Source organism: Pan troglodytes, chromosome 9, assembly GCF_028858775.2.
Source record: "Pan troglodytes isolate AG18354 chromosome 9, NHGRI_mPanTro3-v2.0_pri, whole genome shotgun sequence".
Taxonomy (NCBI): domain Eukaryota; kingdom Metazoa; phylum Chordata; class Mammalia; order Primates; family Hominidae; genus Pan; species Pan troglodytes.
Window position 1 is genome coordinate 10,874,448 of NC_072407.2, and position 27,337 is coordinate 10,901,784.

The 27,337-nt window shown below is 38.4% G+C and overlaps 1 protein-coding gene and 1 pseudogene across 1 annotated transcript in view; one reads left to right on the forward strand and one right to left on the reverse strand.

Annotated features, from left to right (window-relative positions):
- Positions 1-22,256, reverse strand: part of LOC451002 (interferon-induced very large GTPase 1) — a 32,999-nt gene extending 10,743 nt beyond the window's left edge. Inside the window, exon 1 of the mRNA XM_508265.8 lies at positions 22,111-22,256. The gene's annotated coding sequence lies outside the window, so the exon portion shown is untranslated. The remainder of the gene's footprint in view (positions 1-22,110) is intronic.
- On the forward strand, positions 317-26,584 carry LOC100614486 (interferon-induced very large GTPase 1-like; annotated as a pseudogene).
- Positions 26,585-27,337: the final 753 nt, after the last annotated feature.

Here is a 27,337-nt window from a genome sequence, read left to right on the forward strand (position 1 = left end):
TATCAGAGTGGCTGTTTAGCAGCAGCACATTGTAGGAGGTATGTTCCATAGGTGCCCTGGGCATGAACCATTAGCCAGCCTTCCCACATTGCTGGGATAATCCTTTTGAGGCCTCCCCCATTCAGGACAGGCAACGCTATAATCATTTACCAGAGCCGAGGTGAACTTAGGCTTAAGGCACCACCTAGACTGAAAAAGGAGGCAGCAATCTAGTGGTAAATATTCACTAAATAAATATATTAAATAAAAACCAGAACAAGCCAAAGAAAGAAAACTGGAATAAATAACTTCTCCTTCGATGCAAAGGCATTGGCACATGCCCACAAGAAACAACAACAATCAGGGAGCCATTACCTCCACAGAAAGACTAAGCAAAAATCCAGTGACTGACTCTAATGAGATAGTGATCTGTGAATTCTCTGCCCAAGAGAAACTCAATTATCTCAAAGGTAAAGCAGTTCAGAAGCATGTCAGAAAGTGTAACAAAGAGATTGAAACAATAATTTAAAAAATCAAACAAAAATATTGGAACTGAGACATATGTTTGCTGAAGCAAAGAACCCTTTAGAGGCTCTCAACACCAGAATGAACTAAGCAGATGAAGGAATCAGTGAGCTCAAAGACTGGCTATTTGAAAGTAGATAGTCTGATGAGAAAAAATAATGAAAAGGAACAAAGACTGCCTGCAAGATATAGAAAATTACCTCAAGGGACCAAATGTAAAAATTATTGCTGTTCAAGAGGGAGCTGAGCAAGAGTAAGAGAGTAAGTGGTAGAAGGCTTATTTAAAAAAAAAACCCAAAAAACAAAAACAGGATGGGCATGGTGGCCCACACCTGGTAACCCCATCAATTTGGGAGGCTGAGGTGGGTAGATTGCTTGAGCTCAGGAGTTTTAAGCCAGCCTGAGCAGCATGGCCAGGCCCTGTTTCTACAGAAAAATTCAAAAATTAGCTGAGCGTGGTGGTATGTGCCTGTGGTCTCAGCTACTTGGGAAGCTGAGGTGGGAGGATCTCTTGAGCCTGGGAGATGGAGGTTGCAGTGAACATGATCATGCCACTGTACTGTAGTCTGGGTGACAGAGTGAGACCCTGCCTCAAAATAAATAAATAAATAAATATATAAAGATATATATAAATATAAATATATATATAAATATAAAGAGAAAACTTTCTGAAACTTGAGAAAGATATACATATCCTGGTACAGAAAGGTCTGAGAACATCAAACATTCAATCCATATGAGACTACTCCAAGGCATACGACTTTGAAAAGGTCAAAGACAAAGAAAGGATTGTAAAAGCAGAAAAAAAAGCAAAAGCAAATAACATATGAAGAAAGTCCGATTCATCTGGCAACAGAGTTCTTGTCGGATGCCATATAGGTCAGGAGGGAATGGAGTGACATTTTCAAAATGCCCAAAGACAGAAAACTCCCACCCAGGAATTCTAAATCCAGCAAAAATACCCTTTAAATATGAAGGAGAGATAAAGTCTTTCCTAGACAAACAAAATCTGGGCAAATTCACCACCACCAGACCTATCTTGCAAGTAATACTTAAGGGAGTTCTTCAATCTGAAAGAAAAAACACTAATGTGGAAAGATAAACTTTTCAAGATATAAAATTCACTGGAAAAATTAAGTAAATGGACAAACCAAGAATACTCCATTACTATAATTGTAGTGTGCAATTCACTTAACATGCTAGTATGAAGCCCAAAAGACAAATCTATCAAAAATAATAGATCCTGAATCAAAGACCAGAGGAAAAATATAGGTATAGCAACCTATTAAAAGATAGATGATATTGAAATATGTAAATTGAGACAACCAAAAGTCAAAATATGGGGACATGGAGTTAAAATGTAGAATTTGTTGTTTTTTTTTTTTTTGGTTTGTTTATATTATTTCATATGTAGTCTAAGATAAGTTGTCATCTTTTAAAAATAATTTTTTATATATATAAGATGTTTTCTGTAAGCCTCATGTTAACCACAGTACAACAGGCTATAATAAGTTCACTAAAAATAAAAAGCAACAAATTAAAACATACTACCAGAGAAAATTACTAACAACAAAAGAAGACAGTAAGACAGTAAAAAAGAAAGAGAGTACTCTCAAAATAAACGAAAACAAGCAACACTATGGCAGTAGTAAATTATCAAAATTATTTATCAAAATTAACACTGAATGTAAATAATCCCAGTTCTCCAGTTAACAGGTATTGATTGGGTGAATTTATAAATAAACAAGACCCAACTATATGCTGGCTTCAATATACTCACTTCACTTATAAAGTCACACATAGACTAATAGTAAAGGAGGGGAAAATATATTCCATACAACTGGAAAACAAAAAAGGGCAAGAGTAGCTATACTTATGTCAGCTAAAATAGACTTCAAATGAAAGACTATAACAAAAGGTAAAGTCACTATATGATGATAAAATGGTCAATTCAACAAGAAAATTCTATTAATCCTTTTTGCATTGCTATACAGTAAGTAATATCTGAGGCTGAGTAATTTATAAAGAAGACAAGTTTATTTGGGCTCATGGTTTTGCAGACTGTACAAGAAGCATATTGCAACATCTGCTTCTGGTGAGGGCTCAGGAAGCTTCCATCATGGCAGAATCTGAACAGCGAGCAGGCATGTCACATAGTGAGAGGGAGAGCAGGAGTGAGATGCCAGGCTCTTTTAAACAACCAGCTCTTGCATGAACTACTAGAGTGAGAACTCACTCATTACACTGAGGAGGACACCAAAACATTCATGAAGGATCTTCTCCCATGAACTAAACATTCCTCACTATGCCCACCTCCAACACTTGGCATCACATTTCAACATGAGATTTGGAGGGGACAAACATTTAAACTATATCACAGATACAACAATTATAAACCTATATGTACCTAACATTGAAGCTCCTTAGTATATAAAGCAAATATTAATAGATCTAAAGTGAGAAATAGACTGCAATATAATAATAGTGGGGGTCTTCAACACCCTACTCTCAGTAATGGACAGATCATCCAGACAGAAAATCAGCAAAGAAAAAGCAGAGTTAACCTACACATTAGATCTAATAGACCTAAATGACATTTACAGAACATTTCACCACACTTCCGCAGACTGTATATTCCTCTCATTAGCACATGGAATATTCTCTAGGACAGACCATAAGCAATGCCACAAAACCAATCTCAACAAATTCAAAGAAATCAAGATCATATTAAGTGTATTTTCTGACCACAATGAATAAAACTGGAAATAAATAAGAGAAACCTTGGAAACTATACAAACACATGGAAGTTATGTGTTCCTAACTACTGGCTAATGAAGAAATTAAGAAGAAATTTAAATAATTTCTTGAAATAAAGGAAAGTGAAAAGACAACATACCAAAATCAATGGGCTACAGCAAAAGAAGTACTAAGAGGGAAGTTTATAGCAGTAAATGCCTACATCAAAAAAATGGAAAGATTTCAAATAAACAACCTAATAATGCACCTCAGGAAACTAGAAAAGCAAGAACAAACCAAAGCTAAAAATAGTAGAAGGAAAGAAATCATAAAGATCAGAGCAAGAATAAATGAAATTGAGGCTAAAAACATACAAGTATAAAAAATGTCTTGAAGAGTTTCCCCAATGTTTTCTTCTGGGAGTTTCATAGTTTTAGGTCTTAGATTTAAGAATTGGAAGGGTGGTGAGGGGGATGATGAGGGGTTGGTTAATTTTATGTTATGTTAATTTCACTTCAATAAAGATTATATAGATTTATACGTAAATAAAGTATATAAAAACAAGGGTAGTAAAACTCAAAATCCATCACTTTCTAATTATTTTCTATAATCTATGTTGCTGAATCCAAGTCTATGTTTTTTTCATTGCATATATGTGTGTGTGTGTAAAGAAGAGAGAGAGGGTATATTATGTAATGATGTGTTACTTTGCGTCTCTCACAATTTTAAGCTGGAGTTGGTAATTTGAAAGTGGCCACAGAGAGGATATTTATGTAATAGAAACAGGCAAATGCTACAAAACAGGAATTTTATTTTCTGAAGAGCTGGTTGTTAAAACATTTACAACACACTCTTGATTGTAATCCTTCATAGTCTTCTCTGTTTCCCCTTGGGTCACTGACTGTAATCCCCAGAAACAGAGATTATGGCTTGTTCAGCTTTGAGTCCTGAAGACAGAACACGGTGCTGGCGATGACTGAGCACTTTTAAGAAGTGACCAAAGAAGGTATGTTCTGTAAACTTTCGTATCTTTAGGCTTCCACGTTTCTTTCCTTTACTGCCTGTTTTCTAGTTGATTTGGGAAAATTCCAGCTTTATTCTGAATAAACTAAAGGAAGTTGTCTACATAAATCTTTTCCTAGAAGAAAACAAGAGCCCAGTGATCCAGGAAGCCATCTCCAGCTTGGACAAAATGACATTTGGAACTGCGGGGCAGAGAGGGAAAGTCAGATGGAGAGTCAGTGACAGCTAGGATTGCTGATCTCTTCCTGCCAGGCATTTCTCTGATCCTTTCCTAAAGTTAGTGTATCCTCAGCTGCAGAGAACGGTTTCTTTCCAGGGACCCTGCTGTGTTCTGCTAAAAACTGGACTCCTTTCTGAGCTATATAGGAAATGTAGACAAAATATTACATGGATACATATTCCATTATCATTAAGGAAAAATTCTGTTCAATTTTTTCTCTACTTTTTCCCCTAGTAAACTAGGCGTGCTCTTTTTTTCGTGATAACACAATGCCAGAGTCGTGTCTCAAAAAAATTAAGTCTTCTCAACGAAAAACTTCTAGTAGAATGGACTCTTAGAAAGATACAGGGAGAAGATTTCCTCTCTTCCTTATATTTACAGAGAAACTTCAGTCCAACTAGAAATATGTCAATTTAAGAAGAGTAACAATGAATATTATTCTTATTACTACTATGCAATCTCTGAATGTATGTATAACTGCTAGCTTCTTTTTGTCTCTCTTAATATACATTTCTCCTTGGAAGACTTATTTGAACAAAGGAGTCTTAAAAGTCTCTTGGACTTGGCTGGGCTCGGTGGCTCATGCCTGCAATCCCAGTACTTTCGGAGGCAGAGGTGGGCAGATCACTTGAGGTCAGGGGTTCAAGACCAGCCTGGCCAACATTGTGAAATCCTGTCTCTACTAAAAATACAAAAATTAGCTGGGGGTGGTGGCACACACCTGTAAACCCAGCTACTAGGAAGGCTGAGGCAGAAGAATGGCTTGAACTTGGGAGGTGGAGGCTGCAGTGAGCCGAGATTGCGCCACTGCACTTCAGCCAGGGCTACAGAGCGAGACTGTCTCAAAAAAAAAAAAAAAACAAAAACAAAAAAACTCTTGGACTTCAGAAATTCTTTCCATGCCCAATGGAAAAACACGATTTCAAAAATAAGACTGAAATTCTGAGTGCTTGTCTTACTTGAGCATTTATTACATCTATATTAAATTTAGAATGGATATCACTGTGTTCTTAAATGGTATGGGTACTATAAGAATATCAAATCAGAAGTGTGTTAGTGACATTTCTTCTTAAAATGAAACGAACAAATGAAGGACTTCATTAGCTTTTGTGTTTAATAAAGCATCTGAGAGTTTTAAGAACTTAAGTTGGGTACATAACGAACTGAAGGCAGAAATAAAGATGTTCTTTGAAACCAATGAGAACAAAGACACAACATACCAGAATCTCTGGGACACATTCAAAGCAGTGTGTAGAGGGAAATTTATAGCACTAAATGCCCATAAGAGAAAGCATGAAAGATCTAAAATAGACACCCTAACATCACAGTTAAAAGAACTAGAGAAGCAAGAGCAAACACATTCAAAAGCTAGCAGAAGGCAAGAAATAACTAAGATCAGAGCAGAACTGAAGGAAATAGAGACACAAAAAACCCTTCAAAAAATCAATGAATCCAGGAGCTGGTTTTGTGAAAAGATCAACAAAATTGATAGACCGCTAGCAAGACTAATAAAGAAGAAAAGAGAGAAGAATCAAATAGACGCAATAAAAAATGATAAAGGGGATATCACCACCGATCCCACAGAAATACAAACTACCATCAGAGAATACTATAAACACCTCTACGCAAATAAACTAGAAAATCTAGAAGAAATGGATAAATTCCTCGACACATACATCCTCCCAAGACTAAACCAGGAAGTTGAATCTCTGAATAGACCAATAACAGGCTCTGAAATTGAGGCAATAATTAATAGCATACCAACCAAAAAAAGTCCAGGACCAGAAGGATTCACAGCCGAATTCTACCAGAGGTAAAAGGAGGAACTGGTACCATTCCTTCTGAAACTATTCCAATCAATAGAAAAAGAGGGAATCCTCCCTAACTCATTTTATGAGGCCAGCATCATCCTGATACCAAAGCCTGGCAGAGACACAACCAAAAAAGAGAATTTTAGACCAATATCCTTGATGAACATCGATGCAAAAATCCTCAATAAAATACTGGCAAACCGAATCCAGCAGCACATTAAAAAGCTTATCCACCATGATCAAGTGGGCTTCATCCCTGGGATACAAGGCTGGTTCAACATACGCAAATCAATAAATGTAATCCAGCATATAAATAGAACCAAAGACAAAAACCACATGATTATCTCAATAGATGCAGAAAAGGCCTTTGACAAAATTCAACAACCCTTCATGCTAAAAACTCTCAATAAATTAGGTATTGATGGGACATATCTCAAAATAATAAGAGCTATCTATGACAAACCCATAGCCAATATCATACTGAATGGGCAAAAACTGGAAGCATTCCCTTTGAAAACTGGCACAAGACACGGATGCCCTCTCTCACCACTCCTATTCAACATAGTGTTGGAAGTTCTGGCCAGGGCAATCAGGCAGGAGAAAGAAATAAAGGGTATTCAATTAGGAAAAGAGGAAGTCAAATTGTCCCTGTTTGCAGATGACATGATTGTATATCTAGAAAACCCCATCGTCTCAGCCAAAATCTCCTTAAGCTGATAAGCAACTTCAGCAAAGTCTCAGGATACAAAATCAACATGCAAAAATCACAAGCATTCTTATACACCAATAACAGACAAACAGAGAGCCAAATCATGAGTGAACTCCCATTCACAATTGCTTCAAAGAGAATAAAATACCTAGGAATCCAAGTTACAAGGGATGTGAAGGACCTCTTCAAGGAGAACTACAAACCACTGCTCAATGAAATAAAAGAGGATACAAACAAATGGAAGAACATTCCATGCTCATGGGTAGGAAGAATCAATATCGTGAAAATGGCCATACTGCCCAAGGTAATTTATAGATTCAATGCCATCCCCATCAAGCTACCAATGACTTTCTTCCCAGAATTGGAAAAAAGTACTTTAAAGTTCATATGGAACCAAAAAAGAGCCCGCAATGCCAAGTCAATCCTAAGCCAAAAGAACAAAGCTGGAGGCATCATGCTACCTGACTTCAAACTATACTACAAGCCTACAGTAACCAAAACAGCATGGTACTGGTACCAAAACAGAGATCTAGACCAATGGAACAGAAGAGAGCCCTCAGAAATAATGCTGCATATCTACAACTATCTGATCTTTGACAAACCTGACAAAAACAAGAAATGGGGAAAGGATTCCCTATTTAATAAAAGGCTTTGGGAAAACTGGCTAGCCATATGTAGAAAGCTGAAACTGGATCCCTTCCTTATACCTTATACAAAAATTAATTCAAGATGGATTAAACACTTAAATGTTAGGCCTAAAACCATAAAAACCCTAGAAGAAAACCTAGGCAATACCATTCAGGACATAGGCATGGGCAAGGACTTCATGTCTAAAACACCAAAAGCAATGGCAACAAAAGCCAAAATTGACAAATGGGATCTAATTAAACTAAAGAGCTTCTGCACAGCAAAAGAAACTACCATCAGAGTGAACAGGCAACCTACAGAATGGGAGAAAATTTTTGCAATCTAGTCATCTGACAAAGGGTTAATATCCAGAATCTACAAAGAACTCAAACAAATTTACAAGAAAAAAACAACCCCATCAACAAGTGGGCGAAGGATATGAACAGACACTTCTCAAAAGAAGACATTTATGCAGCCAACAGACACAGGAAAAAATTCGCATCATCACTGGCCATCAGAGAAATGCAAATCAAAACCACAATGAGATACCATCTCACACCAGTTAGAATGGCGATCATTAAAAAGTCGGGAAACAACAGGTGCTGGAGAGGATGTGGAGAAATAGGAACACTTTTACACTGTTGGTGAGACTGTAAACTAGTTCAACCATTGTGGAAGTCAGTGTGGCGATTCCTCAGGGATCTAGAGCTAGAAATACCATTTGACCCAGACATCCCATTACTGGGTATATACCGAAAGGATTATAAATCGTGCTGCTGTAAAGACACATGCACACGTATGTTTATTGTGGCACTATTCACAATAGCAAAGACTTGGAACCAGCTCAAATGTCCAACAATGATAGACTGGATTAAGAAAATGTGGCACATATACACCATGGAATACTATGCAGCCATAAAAAATGATGAGTTCATGTCCTTTGTAGGGACATGGATGAAGCTGGAAATCATCATTCTCAGCAAACTATGGCAAGGACAAAAAACCAAACACTGCATGTTCTCACTCATAGGTGGGAATTGAACAATGAGAACACATGGACACAGGAAGGGGAGCATCACACACTGGGGTCTGTTGTGGGGTGGGAGGAGGGGGGAGGGATAGCATTAGGAGATAAACCTAATGTTAAATGATGAGTTAATGGGTGCAGCACACCAACATGGCACATGTATACATATGTAACAAACTTGCACGTTGTGCACATGTACCCTAAAACTTAAAGTATAATAATAAAAAAAGAATTTAAGTTAATGGAGAGACAAAGAAGAAGAAATAGCTTCTGACATTGCAAAAATATGCTTATCACATGTTGCCTTAGTGGGCTTTGTTTTTCTTACTGTCAGGGAAGGAGCAGATGGGGATTTTGATGAAAGAGTTACTGAAATTGAATGTCTCTTCTTTTTCCCACAAAGTTTTGAGTTTACTCTGTTTCTGGGCATGACTACTATTCACTTCATTTAATTGAGAAACTATGAAATCATAATTCAATATAAAGGGCTATTATCCTCAGAGGTGAAAGGCAAATAAGAGCTGTTGTTCAGGTGGCTTTGCCCGTAATAGACAAGGAAAATGAGAGCTTTGGGTTAGATGGGCAGTTGCAGAGGCAACCATGGTTTCTTCTCTATGAGACTACATAGTGTCACGGGAAGGAAACCAGATTTACAGTTCTCTGTCTGCTCTTTACCACCTGTGTGATCTTGAGTTCGTTACTCACCATCTGTGATTATTTATCTTTTTTCTATATTAAAATGGCCACTATCAAAACCATTTCTTATTAAGATGATCAAATGACATGTTTTAGTTTTCTATTGCTGTGTAGCAAATTACCATAAACTTGAGGGTTTAAAGACACACATTTATTATCTCACAGTTTCTATAAGTCAGAAGTCCAGGCATAGTGTAGTTATGTTCTCTGCTTTAAGAGCTCACCAGATTGTAATCTAGGTGTTTGCTGAGGATGTGGTGTCATCAAAGGTTTGAGCGGTGCTATGGTTTGAATGTTTGTCTGCTCCAAAACTCATGTTGAAATTTGGTTCCCACCGTGGTGGTATTAGAATATGAGAATTTTGGGAAGCAAAAGGGCCATGAGGGCTCTGCCTTCATATGTGGGATTAATGCTCTTATAAAAGAGTGAGTTTGGTCTTCTTTTTCCTCTGTGCTCTTCTGCCATGTGAGGACATGTTGTTCCTCTCTGGTAGAGGATGTTGCAAGAAGGCCATTGTCAGATGCTGGTGGCTTTATCTTGGACTTCCCAGCCTGCAAAACTGTAAGAAAATAAATTTCTATTCTTTATAAATTACCCAGTCTCAGGTATTCTATTATAACAGCACAAATGGACTAAGACAGCAGGGTAAAGATCTGTCTTCAAGCTTTCTAAGGTTGTTGGCAGAATTCCTCTTATAATTATAGGATTGAGGTCCCTATTTTCTTGTCTAGAGGCCATTCTCAGCTCTCAGAGGCTGCCCATAGTTCTTTGCCACATGATATTCTCCATTGCCACATGCTATTCTCCACAGGCCTTCTCTAAATATGGTGACTTGCCTTTTCAAAGCCAGCATGGAGGAACTTCTTGTCCTCATCTGCTGGAATGGTGGCTTCTAAAATGTAACGTGATCATGGGAGTTAGATCCTGTCATCTTTGCCGTATTCTATTACCTAAAAGCAAATCACAGGACCCACTTAGACTCAAGAGAGAAAATTACATAAGTATGTGGACACCAGGACATGGGAACCTTAAGATCTGCTTACCACAATCTACCATCTGGCCCCTAGTGATTCATGTCCCTCTCACATAAATAAATTTATCCCCTTTGATATGGTTTGGTTCTGTGTCCCCAACCAAATCTCATCTTGAATTGTTATCCCCATGTGTCAAGGGAGGGACCGAGTGGGAGTTGATTGGATCATGGAGGTGGTTTCCCTCATGCTGTTCTCATGATTGTGAGTGAGTTCTCATGAGATCTGATGGTTTTATAAGTGCAGTTTCCCCTGTTCGTCTCTCTCCTGCTGCCACATAAGACCTGCCTGTTTCCCCTTCTGCCATGATTGTAAGTTTCCTGAGGCTTCCCCAGCCATGCAGAACTCTGAGTCAATTAAACCCTTTTTCTGTATAAATTACTGTGTCTTGGGTATTTCTTTATAGCAGTGTAAAAACAGACTACTATACCCCTTAACAGTTCTGAGAGTGTCATCCCACTATGAATTACTTGACCTCCAAAATTTCATTATTTAAATTAAGTCCAGGCATGGATTAAACTCCTAGGTGTAATCTGTTAAGTATACCTTCTGGGGAAGTGTTGGTCTCCATCTACAGACTGGTGAAACTAAAGATCCAAGTTATCTGTCTCCAGTATACCTAACATACAATGATGGGACAGACATAGGATAAAAGCTATGGGCATTTTAGTTCAAAAAGGGGGAAAATAGAAGTTTAAAAATGTGTCACTTTTTCATAATAGTCTTGAAATCCAGCTGGGAAAGCTATAGTTGGCGTTCCTTTATTACGTTTCAAGATCTGAATGTAATTTTCTATGGTTCCTAGTTTTACTCTCTGGGTTCTTAATTCTGCCGCCTGAGTCATCCTTCCTTTTTCATGAAAGGTAGCATGTGTTCACAGCTGAGTAGTTTTATTAGCCTTCTTCCTGCCAGTAGGATTTTTTTTGGGGGGAGGCATCTAACAGCCTCTTTTCATTCTGTACTCTCTTTGTCTTTCAGTTTAAGTGGCAGTGTTTCTGCTGAACTAAGTTTTCAAGAACATGTGGGTCTTTGATGTATTACAGTGGAGTTTATTAGAAAAAAGCCACATTTATAGACCGTTTTCAGATAAACCCTTCCATACTTTGGCCTTCTGCTGAGAAGAGGAAGGGACAGTGCCCTAAAGCTTCCAACTAGAGGACTTTGTGTTGGATTGATGTCTGGGAGGCAAACTCTGATTCTCTTAAAAGAACACTTTATGTGCCTGATTAATCTAAACTTTTTATATTTCTGATTTTTCAGCAAAGGATTATACAGTCATACCCAGCAGAGATTCATGATGGAGTCTCTCAATTGTAGTGTGTTTTGCCTTTTGGAGAGGCTGAGAATTTCAAAATTATGGAGTCCTGGTTTCTTTTTATCTAATAATTCTTTTCTCAAATTTATCTTTCACCTCTCACATTTTATTACAAGCTGAAAGAAGAAATCAGGAGAAATCTTCAACACTTTGCCTGGAAGTCTCTTTAACTATAACCAAATTTGTTACTTACAGGTTCTGATTTGTATGTAACGCCAGGAAATAATTTTGCTAGGTCATTCTGCCACTATATAAGAAGGATCCTTTTCCTCCTGACTCCAATAGCATGTTCTTTACTTTCTTCTGAGCCTTCACTGCAGTATCCTTAAATTCTAGATCTCTACTAATAGTCCATCCAGGGCAATTTAGACTTTTTCTATCATGTTCCTCAAAATTATTCTAGCCTGCTCCCACTTCCCAATTCCAAAGCTGTTTCCATGTTTTTTAGGTTTTTGTTATAGCACCACTCAACTTCTAGAAACTAGAAATCTCTATTATTTTTATATTGCTGTGTAACAAATTACCACAAACTTAGTACCTTAAAACAATACATCTCTATCATAGTTCCTGTCAGAAGCTCTGGCATGACTTAGCTGGGTCCTCTGCTTGGGGTCTCACAAGGCTGCAATCCAGGTGTCAACTGAGCTGTATTCTCATGCAGAGGCTTGGCTGGAGAAAAACTGCTTCCAGGCTTATGTGTTGGCAGAATTCAATTCGTTGTGGTTGTTGGACTGAGGTTCCCATTTTTTTGTTGGCTGTCATCCAGGGCTGCTCTCAGCTCCTGGAGGCTGCCTATAGTTCCTTACCACGTAGCCCTCTCCATAGCTGCTCTCACAACACGATGGCTTACCTTTCAAGGCAACTGGAGAGAGAAGTATCTGCCCTAAGGAAGGACTCAGTCTCTTTTTTAAGGGCTTTACCTAATTAAGTCAGGCCTATTCAAGATAGTCTTCCTTGTGGTTAACCCAAAGTCAGTTTGGGACTTTAATTGCCTCTGAAAAACCCCTTCACCTCTGCCATATTACTCAAAAGAAGAGGAGACATTATATAAGGCACGAATCATGGAGCCTGCCTTATCTGTCTGCCAACTAACAAAACAAAAAAAGTGCTTTTCCCAGTGTTTGATCTAAAGTAGGGGCTCAATAAATGTTAACTACTTCAGTCGTTTAATTTTTTGAAAATCCCTGCTGAAACTACAGTGTCCATCCCAGTGGGATGTGGGGCTCAAACATGTAAATTCTCATGGAAGGGAAGGAGGACCTAAATGAGGTTACCACTGTCAAGCCAAGAGAACATCTCATTCTCCTAGAGATTACAGAATTTCTTAGAGTTAATGAAAATATATAGAGAGGAGCCATGACTGAGGACCTAGAAGAGCTAACCCAGAGAATTTATGTGGAATGTATGTTCATATTGGGTTTCAGGAATTTTTCACTGTGACAAGTTAAAACACAAAGAGGAACAGAGAGTGGGCAGAAAGAAATTGGAGATTAGGAGGCTTAGCAATTGTAGCTGGGCTATTCAGGACATGGAATTCATTTGGTGCTTTCATCTCTTTCTGTCTGATGAAGGCAAAATTGTTGGGATGATTTCTGGTTAAGATTGGCCAAAGTTTGCTGGGCATGGTGGCTCATGCCTGTAATCCCAGGACATTGGGAGGCTGAGGTGGGAGGATCACTTGAGGCCAGCAGTTCGAAACCAGCCTGGCCAACATGGTGAAACACCATCTCTACTAAAAATACAAAAAATTAGCCGGGGGTGATGGCGGGCATCTGTAATCTCAGCTACTCGGGAGGCTGAGACATGAGAATTGCTTGAACCCAAGGGGGGGAGGTTGCAGTAAGCTGAGATTGCGCCACTGCACACCAGCCTGGGCAACAGAGCGAGACTCGGTCTCAAAAAAAAAAAAAAAGGATTGGTCAAGGAACTGAAGTAACTAGGAAGCTAGCAGGTATAGCAGAAAAAAAGTTAGGAAAAGAAAGAAGGGCTGCTTGAATAGGATGAACAAGGCCCAAGCACCAGAGAATCCTGCAGGACTGGGGACGGAAACACAGGAAAGAGAGAAGCTCCTCAGATAGGTCTCTCTCCAATCTCCAGGTGACCACAAAGATTTAAAGTAGAATGGCGGACCAGCCACTAGAGGGAGCATTAATACAGTCTTTTGTATTACTGTGTCAAGTTATGATGAAGATATGGAAGGTGACATTGAAAAACAAAGTAATGATCAAGACAGAGGGCCTGAATTAAGGCCAAGCCTTTTTCCTTTGTACTGTAACTTGAAGTTACGTACCACAGCTGCAGCCAGGGAATCTGATTCTATTGGGTAACTTTCAGAAGAATCTTCCCATCTCCTGGTACTTCTACTATGAGTTAATAAGAAATATTGGGCATGGGAATTGCTTTAATGTGGAGACTGACTATCATTATTTTGGTGTAGACTGAAGGTAACAGGAGATGCTGTGTCTCTTTTCTGCTAATGTTTTTGGCAAGTCCTGGGTTTGGTTTGGTTTTGTTCTTTTCTCCAAGAAGGGACATTCTTTCCTCAAGGAGATGGAGGTTGTGACCTAGGGAGGTCTCTCTAGCCTTTGAAATCCTATAGCCGTTGACCACCAAGTGGGTTAGGAGGGAACCAAAAAATAGGATACAAACTGCAGTTGCTTTTTCCTTCTAAGGCTTCTATTAAGCTAGAATTCTCAGAGCTGTCATTTCAAGAGAATAGACAAGGACATGTAGGGAGGTGGGAAGAATTTTCAATGATAATTGTCTCTACTGTACAACCTGGTGCATATTTGGACAAACATTGTGTGGCTCTAGGAGGTGGGGAGTCAATGTAGGCCCCACCACACCATCAGATTCTCCTCACTCTGCACTCCACATGAGTAAGCTCTGTGGGGCACTGTGGAAATGGGTCAGAAGAGAGTTTTCAGGATGACTTTCCCTGATGGGAGCTGGCAGCCTTTTGATATGTACCCAATGAAAAATATGATCCATTAGTAATTTGGGAACATCAGTTTGTATCCTAAAGGACACCACTTTTTTTTGTTTTGTTTTGTTTTTAGATGGACTTTCACTCTTGTCACCCAGGCTGGAGTGCAATGGCACAATCTTGGCTCACTGCAACCTCTGTCTCTTGGGTTCAAGCGATTCTCCTGCCTCAGCCTCTCAAGTAGCTGGAACTACAGGCATGCACCACCATGCCCAGCTAATTTTTTATATTTTTAGTAGAGATGGGGTTTCACCATGTTGGCCAGGCTGGTCTTGAATGTCTGACCTCAGGTGGCCCACCCACCTTGGCCTCCCAAAGTGCTGAGATTACAGGCGTGAGCCACCGCGCCCAGTCAGGATACCACTTTTGATCATCAGGCAAAACAGAAAAAGATTTCAACTTTGAACTAAGTATAATTGATATCTAAATATATGAATTAAGTTCCACATTGCTCTAGAGAAATACATCTTTCAACCAAATTAGTTAAGGAACAAGTAAAACTCTAGAGAAAGATATCTTTCTCTAGAGCAATGTGGAAATTAATTCACGTATTTAGTTCTCACCAAAGACTGAGTCCCTGGTAGTTATGAAGCTTACTAAATTGATCTTTACTGAGGATTAATGCAAAAGCATTGACTAGGTGTAGGTAGTGTCAGAACAAACTTTAGTATTTTTTTTTTCAGAAGATAATTATCTTTATAGTTAGGGAATGAAGAAGGAATCCATTCCTTTGGCCAGAGTATCTGGGAGGAAATCCTTTGCAGTTACATAAAAAGTGAACTTTTTTGGTTGCAGGAAGGATGTAATAACAAGTAACAGGATTACATCTTTTTCAAGACCATGTTTTCTCATTTCACAGACTTACTGTCTAAAATATACACCTATAAAATGGTGTGTACATCTGAGACTTTTGTATTAGGAACCTGTTCTGATAGTCTCCAAAGGTAACAAGTCCTTCTTTGTAGCCTTGTATGCCCCAGAGCAGGTGCTAGGGTCATGCAAATGAGAAAGAAGTGGGTATGAGAGTGATGGGAAGATGGAAGAGGAGGAGGAAAATGTCCCTTAGTTGTTGTCAACTCTACTGTTACCCACAAAGAAGGACTTGTGTGCTAGAGGTAGATTATTTACCCATACTTTTGGATGCTGGAAAAATTTAGACAATAATTTGGACAATAATTTTCCTCCTATCCAATAATACAACTTTGGTCTATTGTGGATATAGATTCAGAGAAGGCAGGAATTCATTCAAGGAAAGGAAAATGCTGCAGAAAACTAGTGGAGGTGTGAAGGCTTTTAATGTCTTCACTTCTATGCCTGATTTGCCTGACATATTGGCGCATCAAACAAGCTTGGTTTTAAGCTAATTTAGAGTAAGAAGTATGAGTTAATATTTCAAATCAGTTCTCAATCTTTATTTAAAATTATCATCTGAGGACATTAAAAAAAATTCCCAGTCCCACTCACAGAAGTTCTGACATGTGAAGCCTAGTTATTGTTCAGAAACTATCATTTTCTAAAACACTCCAAAGTTCATTTAATACATGCTTCCAAATGTTAAGTATTCAATCCCATTTTGAAAAAACACTATCCTGGCCGGGCATGGTGGCTCATGTCTGTAATCCCAGCACTTTGGGAGACCGAGGCGGGTGGATCACCCAAGGTCTGGAGTTCGAGACCAGCCTGGCCAACACGGTGAAACTCTGTCTCTACTAAAAATACAAAAATTAGCTGGGTGTGGTGGCGGGCACCTGTAATCCCAGCAACTTGGGAGGCTGAGGCAGGAGAACCACTTGAACCCAGGAGGCGGAGGTTGCAGTGAGCAGAGATCACACCAAGGCACTCTAGCCTGGGTGACAGAGTGAGACTCCGTCTCCAAAAAAAAAAAAAAAAAAAGAAAAGAAAAAAAGAAAAAACACTATCCTAAGGAGACATTCAGTGGAGAAAATGTGGGAGTGTAAAATATTAATTTTGCCATTTTGGATGGTCTGGATATAGAAACAACTCATTTGAGAGTTTTTGCATCCTGGTTTCCAACTAAAGTATTCTTTCTGGCTGAATGTTTGCATGAACACACCTGAAGACTCTATTGCTATGCTAGAATGTTCAACTGAGGGTTGTTTCAGAATTTAACCTCAAAGGATAAAGAAATGGAAAAAGGGTGAGCTCTAAAGAGACATGGAACATAGATCCAAAAGTGCTGCCAATGCTGACTGACTCTAACATAATTTTGAGAAGGAGAGATTAGAAAGAATAGAGGAGAAAAATGATCAAAGAAACAATAGAGGAACACTTCCCAGAGCTGCAGTATGACCTGATTCTTCATATTGAAATTATACATCAACTGTTGAACAGAGCAAATCAAAGTATTAATAATTAATAAAATAATTTATAATTATTGTAATACTTGAAATATTGTAAAATTTTTGAAAGTATATATCAAATGTTGAACACAATGAATAATACAATTATTCTAATAAATAATATATAATAAAATAATACAATTATAAATAATTATAAATTGTTAAATAGTTATAAAAACAAAATTTTAAAATAATGAAATTATAATTTTATCATTATAATTATTCTTTTCAACATTTGACGTATACTTTCAATGCAAAGAATCAGGTCATATTGCAGTTCTGGGAAGCATCCTTTTATAATATAATATGATATTTTAGGATATGATTATAATATAAATATGTAATATCATATTCTAAATAATATGACCAGAACCTAACATTATATACCAATCAAATTAGTAAAGGAACAAGTAAAACTATTAGCAAAATACTTGTGGTTGTATAATGTAAAACTTAGGAACATTTTCTAATTAAAATTCTAGCTGGTTCAATATAGGAGAGATAATGTTTTATGGATGAGGACAGTGCGTATGTGGTGGTTGTGGTGAGAGTGAATTTATGCAATATTAATAGAAAATTATTTTTGAAGGTCTCAGATAATGATGGAGTGCAGTCATGACACTCACACAAAAGGGTGATTATATCCTAACTAATGGAATAATGATGAAGCCATCTTTGCAAAATTGTGAATGAGACAGTGAAAGAGATCTAACTTAACTAACTCCATCTTGCTTCTAACCTCCAATTTGTCCTTGTTCATTCTTGGGTGTGGGTTGAACTAGCTTTGGGAGAAACTTAGTTTATAGTTTAAACAGAGATGGTGGCAGCCCTTTCCCAGGGCAGACTTCCTTTTTACCTGGGGACTAAATTGCTTTTGTAGGACTAAGATTAACCACAAGATTATAAATTATGGTTTAGGAGTCATGCAGCTGGAGGCTGAAAGATTCTGAGCCTCTCTAAACTGCTCCTAAGATCATTGCTTGAGAGATTTTGCAGATCCTGTACTTAATGGATCAGCCGGCACCACCCAGGTCGATAAACTGGCTCATCTGATCTTGTGGTCCCCATCCAGGAACAAACTCAGCGCAAGAAGACAGCTTCAACTCCCTATGACTTCGTCCCTGACCAGTCAGCACTCCTGGCTCCCTGGCCTCCCCCAACCTGCCAAGTTGTCCTGAAAAACCCTGCTCCCCGAATGCTTGGGGAGACTGATTTGAGTAATAATAAAACTCTGGTCTCCCACACAGCTGGCTCTGTGTGAATTACTCTTTCTCTATTGCAATTCCCCTGTCTTGATGAATCAGCTCTGTCTAGGTAATGGGCAAGGTGATTCCCTTGAGCGATTACAATGAAATGGAATTGGTTTTAATAAGTACCACAAAGGTAGGGAAAAGAATCCAGTCAAGAAATCATGGATACATATAAAGTGGCAGAGATAATCCAAGATTTCTATCTCTAGATAAATGCCAATATGTGCACATATGCACCAAGACACATCTATGAGAATGTTCATGGCAGCACTATTCATAAAAGTCACAACTGGAAATAAAGCAAATATCCATCCACATCCAGATGGGTAAATAAAGTTTGGCATATTCATACAATAGAATGTTATACAACAATGAAAACAAATACCACAGCTCTGCACAACAATATGGGTTAATCTCTCAATATTAAGTTGTGAGAAAGGAGTCAAATACAAAAGAATAACACTGTAAACTTCCACATAAAGAAAGATAACTGGCAAAAATAATTTATAATACTCCCATCTTTCCAGCGTTTCAGACTCCAAAGAAACCTCTCTTTCCTTCAGTCCTTACAATCAGACATCACATCTTCATGATTTCATATTGAATTGTATTATCTATCTCTTCCTTAGTGCCAGGCACTTTGCTAGACAATAGGGTTGAAGAGAGAAATAAGAAAATGCGTGGGAGAGTCTTTGAGCCTAAAATCCAGCAGCCTAGAGAAAAAGCTAAGAGTGACAAAAAGATTTACATCAAAGCATGTTAAGGGTCCTCTCCCCTTTGATGGCCTCACTTCCTAATTCTAGAGAAGCCATCTGGTCAGGCCTTTCTCACATTCAAACGTTTCACCTTCAAATTTAAGACTACAGTGGCCACCCTTGTGTTTTTTTTTTCTGATCCCCAAGGAAGAAGTGTCCCTAATCTCTGCGCAATACTAATTCTGTCCTTGAAATCCTGCTCCTACTTATCTCCCCTAGGGTCTTGCTTTCTATCTCTTGAGTCTAGGATATCTCCAGCATCTTACTTTCTTGGTTGCTTCACTCTGGACAAGAAAACATACTCGAGGCTTCCCATACTACTTAAATGCAAATTGGTTCCTGCCTATTCTATAAGTTTTTACTTTCTTTATATTTTCATTATTTCTAGATTTCTCAAAAAAGTATTTCAATTCGGCATATCTGGCTCAATAAATGTTTGTTGATGAAATGAATTGATGAATTCGTTCCACCTACTTCTCATCATTTAGTCTCACTTCATCTTTTTCTTAAAAAGTTCTCTATAAGCCTGATGCTCACATTCAAATTACCAAGTCAGATGTCTCTACAGTATTTTCATCCTACTAATTCTAGGGACCTGTCTTTTTTGACTGCCTCTCCTTTCTTGTATCCATCATGAAAATATTCCTTTAAGTGAAACTGATCACACAAGTAACATGGATTAGAGATTTATCAAAGATAAGCTAAAAATCCCAGAATTTGTTTCACACTTTTTTTTTTTTTGAGACGGAGTTTTGCTCTTTTGCCCAGGGTGGCATGTTCTCGATCTTGGCTGCAACCTCTACCTTCTGGGTTCAAGCAATTTTCCTGCCTCAGTCTCCTGAGTAGCTGGGATTACAGGTTCCGCCACCACACCTGGCTAATTTTTGTATTTTTAGTGGAGACGATGTTTTACCATGTTGGCCAGGCTGGTCTCAAACTCCTGACCTCAGGTGATCCACCCACCTCAGCCTCCCAAAGTGCTGGGATTACAGGCGTGAGCCATCGTGCCCAGCCTTCATACATGTTTATTGAGGGCTTTCAGTGTGTTGAAAAAAGTTCTAGGTGCTGTGGGTTGACTGATGAATAGATTAGATCCCTACCCTTACAGAGTTCACATTTTAATAGAGGAAGGATTATGAACTTGTAAATGTATGAATAAGTAGATAACATTTTCAGAGTTTTTTAAGTGCTAAGAAAGAAATAAGGAAGTAATGGGATTAAAGGTCACTTGAGACTACTTTAGATTTTGTGCTTAGAGCGTACCTCTTTGAGGAGATGTAACTCTGCTGCTAACTATGTGATGCTTTAGGCCCTTCTTGTCTTTTCTAGTTTCTATCAAATTTTAGTTTGCCTCAGACTCTGACACCTACCCTATATCTTACTATTCCTTTGGATTAGGAGTTGTTCTTTGGACTTGTTGGATTAACTATGTAGAAAGGTTTATTCAATTAAAAACTCATCCTAAATTCCTGGCTCTAGCCCTTTGGCCACATCTTCTTCTAGGAAAATTTTTGATAAAGGAAATCCACCCAGTTTTGGTGGTGAAATGGTGAAGCAGGAAACTTTTATGTCGTGGAAGCTTCGTTTTCCTAGTTCTTCCCCCATAATTTTGCTTCCTGTTGAATACCCATCACATATTGGACATTAGTGTGCCCTATTTGCCTATTCTGTGAGAGTAGCCCTTGAATCTATTTTCTCACTCCTCTTGTAATCCATTTTCTACATTCCATCCTGAAAATCGTATTTAAATCATTTACTTCTTTGTTTACAAACTTTTGAAATCCTACATTCGTTTATGATACAATCAAAACTACGTGACCCTGGCCTTTAAGACCCCTCATAATGTGGCAGCAATTAACCTCTGTAATTCCTTTTTACAACCACTCTTTTCCCTTTTCCTACCATCTGGGTCACTCTCTTCCCTTAAATGCCACATCAGCCATCTTCCCTCCACCTCAAGGACCTCAAGATGTTTCTTGACTTTGCATATTTCACTACATGAACCCTTCCCTACTTTCTCTCCCTAGGATTTTACACTCCTGACCTAGTTCATGTTTCTCTTTATTTGTGAAGCTTCATTAATTTTCCACGTCAAGTTAGTAACTCTCTTTTCTGTGTTTGCAATACTAGCTATTATTCAAATGAGTCAAATTAACAATGTGAAACTTTTTACTTGAGCCCTTTGTTCCTGGAAAACAGTTATGGTTAAAGAAATCCATCCACTTTTTTTGTGTTCTGAGAAAGGGATTATTGCAAAAAACCACCCTTCCCCATATGACTTAGATAAGGCATATGTGTCTTTTTTTTCATGATAGGCCAGACACAGACTCTTTATATTCTCATTCTCAGCTTCATAAAAGATTAGCTGAACTGTTTATCCTCACTGGACAGTAGAAACAAAGTGATTATTAACTTGACCGAATATCAGTTAAATTTCTCTTCCTCTTCCATGCTCGTGAGTTTTGATCTATCCTTCTTCTGACCCAGCATACAACCCTCCTAAGAATCAGCTGACCTTGGGTAAAACATTTCATGGTGATCTTCCTGTCCCCGTACTGATATCTTTCTAGCTTTGTTGATCCTTCACCATAAAAGGAAATCTTTTTCTCTCTGGTCTTTGAGATGCTTGTAGCTCTTGTGGTTGGATGGTTTTCTCTATTGCAATACTCTCCTTCCTCTTGTTGCAATGATCCTTGTGAATAAAGTCTCTCTTTACCTAAAAATGTGTTTGTTTTTATTTGATAACAAAAGTTACCAAAATGTTTTTTGTCTGTTTCAATTATATACTCCTTCTTCTCCCAGATTTGTAGCTTTTTGGAACCAGTCTTTTTCCTTTTCCTACCATCTGGCTCACTCTCTTCCCTTAAATGCCACATATTGGACATCAGTATGCTCTATTAATGACAATGCCAAATCCACATTTGTATTCCCAGCATGTCTTAATCTCCCTGTGTCTGACTGCTCCCTATGTTTATTTACATCAATTTCTCTTTCTACTTTAGTTTCTGGGTCTGTTGCTGTATCTCTCTGTCTGCTCTATTTCCTCTGTTCTTTACCTACCTGTCCTGAGGCCAAGATCCTGTCTTCAGGTTGCTCCAGAGAGATGTGCATGGAGAGTACGTTCCTTTTCTAGGGCTGGGGCTGCCGACGTACAGCTTCACCCCAGGCTTTGGCCCCTTATGTGAGACAGGAAACTGAGTTTATCCTCAGAGCAGTGCAAAACTTCCTGCTCTAAGGTTTTACTTTCATATATGTTTTTTGTTTCTAAATCTGCTGATTGAAAGGGAGCCTGTTTATGCTTTCTTGCGAACATCATGTTCATATGGGAACTGGACCATGTTTACATTGGGACCACCATGTCCTTACATGGCAGAAGAGCAAACAGGCAAAAGAGGGCTGAAATCACCCTTTTATAACAGCATTAATACTATCTATGAGGCAAGAACTCTCATGGCCCTCTCGCCTCCCAAAAGCTCCATCTTCTAACACCCCCACAATAGGAACCAAATTTCAACATTAATTGAGAACAGACAAACACTCAAACCAGAGCTCCAGTCAAATCCTCGATGAGACCATGATCTCAGTCAACACTAGATTACAATCTGGTGACATCCTAAAGTAGAGAACATAGCTGTACTTTACCTGGACTTCTGGTTACAGAAACTACAAAATAATAAATGTGTGCCATTTCAAACCTCTAAGTTTGTGGTAATTTGTTATGCAGCAATAGAAAACTAAAATATGTCAGTTGATCATCTTAATGAGAAATGGTTTTGGTAATGGCCATTTTCAAGATAGGAAAAAGAAAAATAATCACAGGAGATAGATGACAAACCCAAGATCACACAGGTAGTAAGAAGCAGACAGAGAACTCTAAGTCTAGCTTTCTTCCCGTGACACTATGTGGTCTAACAGAGAAGAAACCATGGTTGCCTCTGCAACTGCCCATCTAAACGAAAGCTCTCATTTTTCTTATCTCTGATGGACAGAGATGCCTGCAAAACAGCTCCCTTATTTGCCTTTCACCTCTGAGGATAATAGCCCTTTATATTGAATTAACATTTCATAGTTTCTTAATTAAATGGGGTGAATAGTGATTAGGCCCAGAAGCACAATAAACTCAGAGCTTTACAGAAAAAAGAGGAAACACTCAATTTCAGTGATTCTTTTATCAAAATTCCCATCTGTTCCTGCCCTGACAGTGAGAAAAATGAAGCCCACTAAGGTAACACGTGACTTCTGTGTGTGAGCAATTTTTTTTGCAACATCTGAGGCTCTTTTTCTACATCCCTCCAGTGATTTAAATTTCTAAAACTCAAGTTATTTATTAAACACAAGCACTAAGAGAGTAAGAGTCATTTATTTGTTCTTTGCATTTTAAGAAGAAAGGTCAAAAACACACTTCTGATTTGATATTTTTAAGTATCCACACCATTTAAGAACACAGATATATCAATTATAAATTTAAGATAGATGCAATAAATTCTTAATAAGGCAAGCATTCAGAATTGCAGGATTATTTTTGAAGTTATGTTATTTCCATTGGGCAAGGTAGCAGTTTTTGAAGTCTAAGAACCTTAAAAGTCTCCTTCTGAGGAGAAATTTATATTGACAAAGACCAGAGAAGTTATAAATATTCACAGTTTGCATAGCAGTAATAAGAATGATATTCATTGTTCCTGTTCTTAATTTGACATATTTCTAGTTGGATAGAAATTTCTCCAACTGATTCTATGTAAGAGGAAGTGCCAAAATCAGGCTATCAAATTGCAACTCACCTTGACAACTAAAAAGCCCATCAATATTGAGAACACCCACAAAGATGTCTAGCACACATGTGAAAGGTGTGGAGAGCTCTGGTGCATGAGAACTTTATTTTTCATTTCAGGAACATCCAAGAAGTCATGGCCATGAGCAAACTGGAAACCATGTATAACCCCACTGGACCTGGGAGCTGAAGAATCATGTGTTTGGCTTACGGAACCAGCTGACCAACCAGATTCAGAAAAGAAAAATTCAGACACTCAAAACAAGCACATTCGAGGCTCCAGTTACAGAAGAATATGAAGCCATCAAGCAAGAACTTGAAATACATACACCATGGAATATTATGCAGCCATAAAAAATGATGAATTCACGTCCTTTGTAGGGACATGGATGAAATTGGAAATCATCATTCTCAGTAAACTATCGCAAGAACACAAAACCAAACACCGCATATTCTCACTCATAGGTGGGAATTGAACAATGAGATCACATGGACACAGGAAGGGGAATATCACACTCTGGGGACTGTTGTGGGGTGGGGGGAGGGGGGAGGGATAGCATTGGGAGATATACCTAATGCTAGATGACGAGTTAGTGGGTGCAGTGCACCAGCATGGCACATGTATACATATGTAACTAACCTGCACAATGTGCACATGTACCCTAAAACTTAATGTATAATAAAAAAAAAAAGAACTTGAAACACATTTTAATGAAGACCCAGAGAATAAAATATAAGTTCAATGGAAACATAAGTTCAATTTTGAAAAATGAGTTCAATTTTGAAAATAAGCTAATAATCCTTAAAGAGCAACTTCTTTCAGACAGCAAAAGAAAAGCCAATGGACTTATTTGTTTTTTAAAAAATTTAAGAAAGGCTGGATGAGAAAAAGAGAGACTATAAAAACAAACTATTGGAAAGGAGCCGAAAATTGTTTTTAATTGTAAAGGCTAAAAAGTTGAGTGAGGAAGACTTACATGAGAAATTCAATCAATGTCTGAAAAAAAGGGTCTGTGATGTGTCCACAACTCTTACTAAAGTCACAGAGCCTGACACTGATTTGGATTCTGAAAACATCCTTTCAGAGTATTTAAAACATGAGATGGATGTCATGGACATACTAACAAGAAATTCTGCAGAGAAGTTTGAAATCAATTATGACAAATATGTCAAAATGAATAAGAAATGTAACAATTTTGAAACAATGTGATCAGTAGTCATATTCATGAACTCTTTCTCAATGACATTAATAGTCAGAAAAAAATTACAGGTAAATGACATTAATTGTCCTTGAGAAAGAGTTCATGAATATGACTACTGATCATATTGTTTCAAGATTTAATAAAACTATTAACAATATTTGGAAAAAGCAATGTGATTACAATCCAAATACATCCAGAAAATTCTAAAGACAACAGAGGAAGAAATGAAACCTGCATCTACTCAGGAAAGATACACATTTAAAAATAAATATATTATCAGCTTATGCTTGTGTTTATTCTAGTGAGCAACAGAGAATTCTAAAGAAATGCACAGGGCATTCAAGAGAGCAAATGATCCTGTAAACTATCTAGAAAGCAAGAAAAATGATTTCTTCATGAGGTTTAAGATTTCCTGCCAAGAAGCAACCTCCAGCAAAACACTTACTGATTTTCTGGGGCACAAGCTCGTTCCTGCTGTCTCTACCATCATATGGGGGAAAAATAACCATTAAAATTGTGAGGACATGTGAGCTACCTGCCCTGCATTCAATGAAAACAGTATAACCTGGAGAAACACATTCTCGTCTCTCTGGGAGAAGAAGAAAACTTTGATCATTACTGGCAATACTTTCATAATAAGAATAGCTTTTTAAGGAATTACATCAAAATCAATATTAAGAGATACTGTTTAGACAATGCAGGTAAAAAAATGAAGATTTTTTTGAGAAAAGTTTAGTTGACATTAATAATGGCATCCTCTCTGCCCTTCATGAATCCACATCAGTAGCTAAAGATAAAAGCAGCACTGCTTCTGGTGGTTGGATTTATTCTGTGATCGCCTGGAGAGCAACTTGATCTTTCCACAGAGAGACTTGACAAGGATTAAACACCAGGAGATAAAAGATACTGAGTTTCTCAGAGAAGACATGAGTGCGGCTTTGGATCTCACAATGAGGAGAATAGAACAGCATTATTCAAGTATGCCTATGGAAGTAATGGTTTCTAAAATTGAGAAAATGCTCTCTGAACATCTCTGTGGCTGCTGGAAAGTGTCCCTGCTGTGAAGCAATTTGTACAAACACAATTCCTACACACGAAGGAGACCATGGTGTTCCCTTCCCCTGTCCTCAGGCTGTCTATGGAGAGGAATAGTATAAAACAGGCCATTCTGTCATGGCTTGCTCTACTAGTTTTGTAGCAAGTGATTGTTTATTGGTTTTGAGCAATGATGGAAAAATCCCATATAAGTATCAAAAGGCAGGAGTGGATTACGCCACGGGGAGCATCCCTCCAGAATCCTCCACCCAGCCATCTTGGAAATGGTTTATTTCTCACTTCAGATCAAAGCTAGAATATAAATATCAGGAAAAAAAATTGCAGGTAATGGTAAAATCCCTAACTCATGGGCCAAAATCCAAAAGAAGGACATCCTTGAAGATTTGAAAAAAACAACGATACTCAATGACCACAAAAGAGCCCTAGTGTCTGAATAAAAGAGTCAGTGTAGGCCACGCACGGTGGCTTGTGCCTGTAATCCCAGCACTTTGGGAGGCCAAGGCAGGCGGATCATGAGGTCAGGAGATCGAGACCATTCTGGCTCACACAGTGAAACCCCATCTTTACTAAAAATACAAAAAAATTAGCTGGGCATGGTGGCGGGCTCCTGTAGTCCCAGCTACTTGGGAGGCTGAGGCAGGAGAATGGCTTGAACCCAGGAGGTGGAGCTTGCAGTGAGGCGAGATTGCGCCACTGCACTCCAGCCTGGGGGACAGAGTGAGACTCTGTTTCAAAAAAAAAAAAAAAGAGTCAGTGTACCTGAACAATCCCAAAATAACTCCTCTTTACAATTAGAACTGGTATGGTTTGGCTCTGCGTCCCCACCCAAATCTCATCTTATAGCTCCCATAATTCCCACGTGTTGTGGGAGAGACCTGGTGGGAGATGATTGAATCATGGGGGCTGATCTTTCCCATGCTGTTCTAGTGAGAGTGAATGGGTCTTATGAGATCTGATGGCTTTAAAAACCAGAGTTTCTCTGTGCAAGCTCTCTCTTTGCCTGTGGCCATCCACGTAACATGTAACTTGCTCCTCCTTCCTTTCCACTATGATTGTGAGGCCCCCCCAGTCATGTGGAACAGTAAGTCCAATAAACCTCTTTCTTTTGTAAATTGCCCAGTCTTGGGTGTGTCTTTATCAGCAGTGTGAAAACAGAATAATACGGTAAACTGGTACCAGTAGAGTGTGGTGTTGCTGAAAAGATACCTGAAAATGTGGAAACGATTTTGGAACGGTGTAACAGGCAGAGGTTGGAACAGTT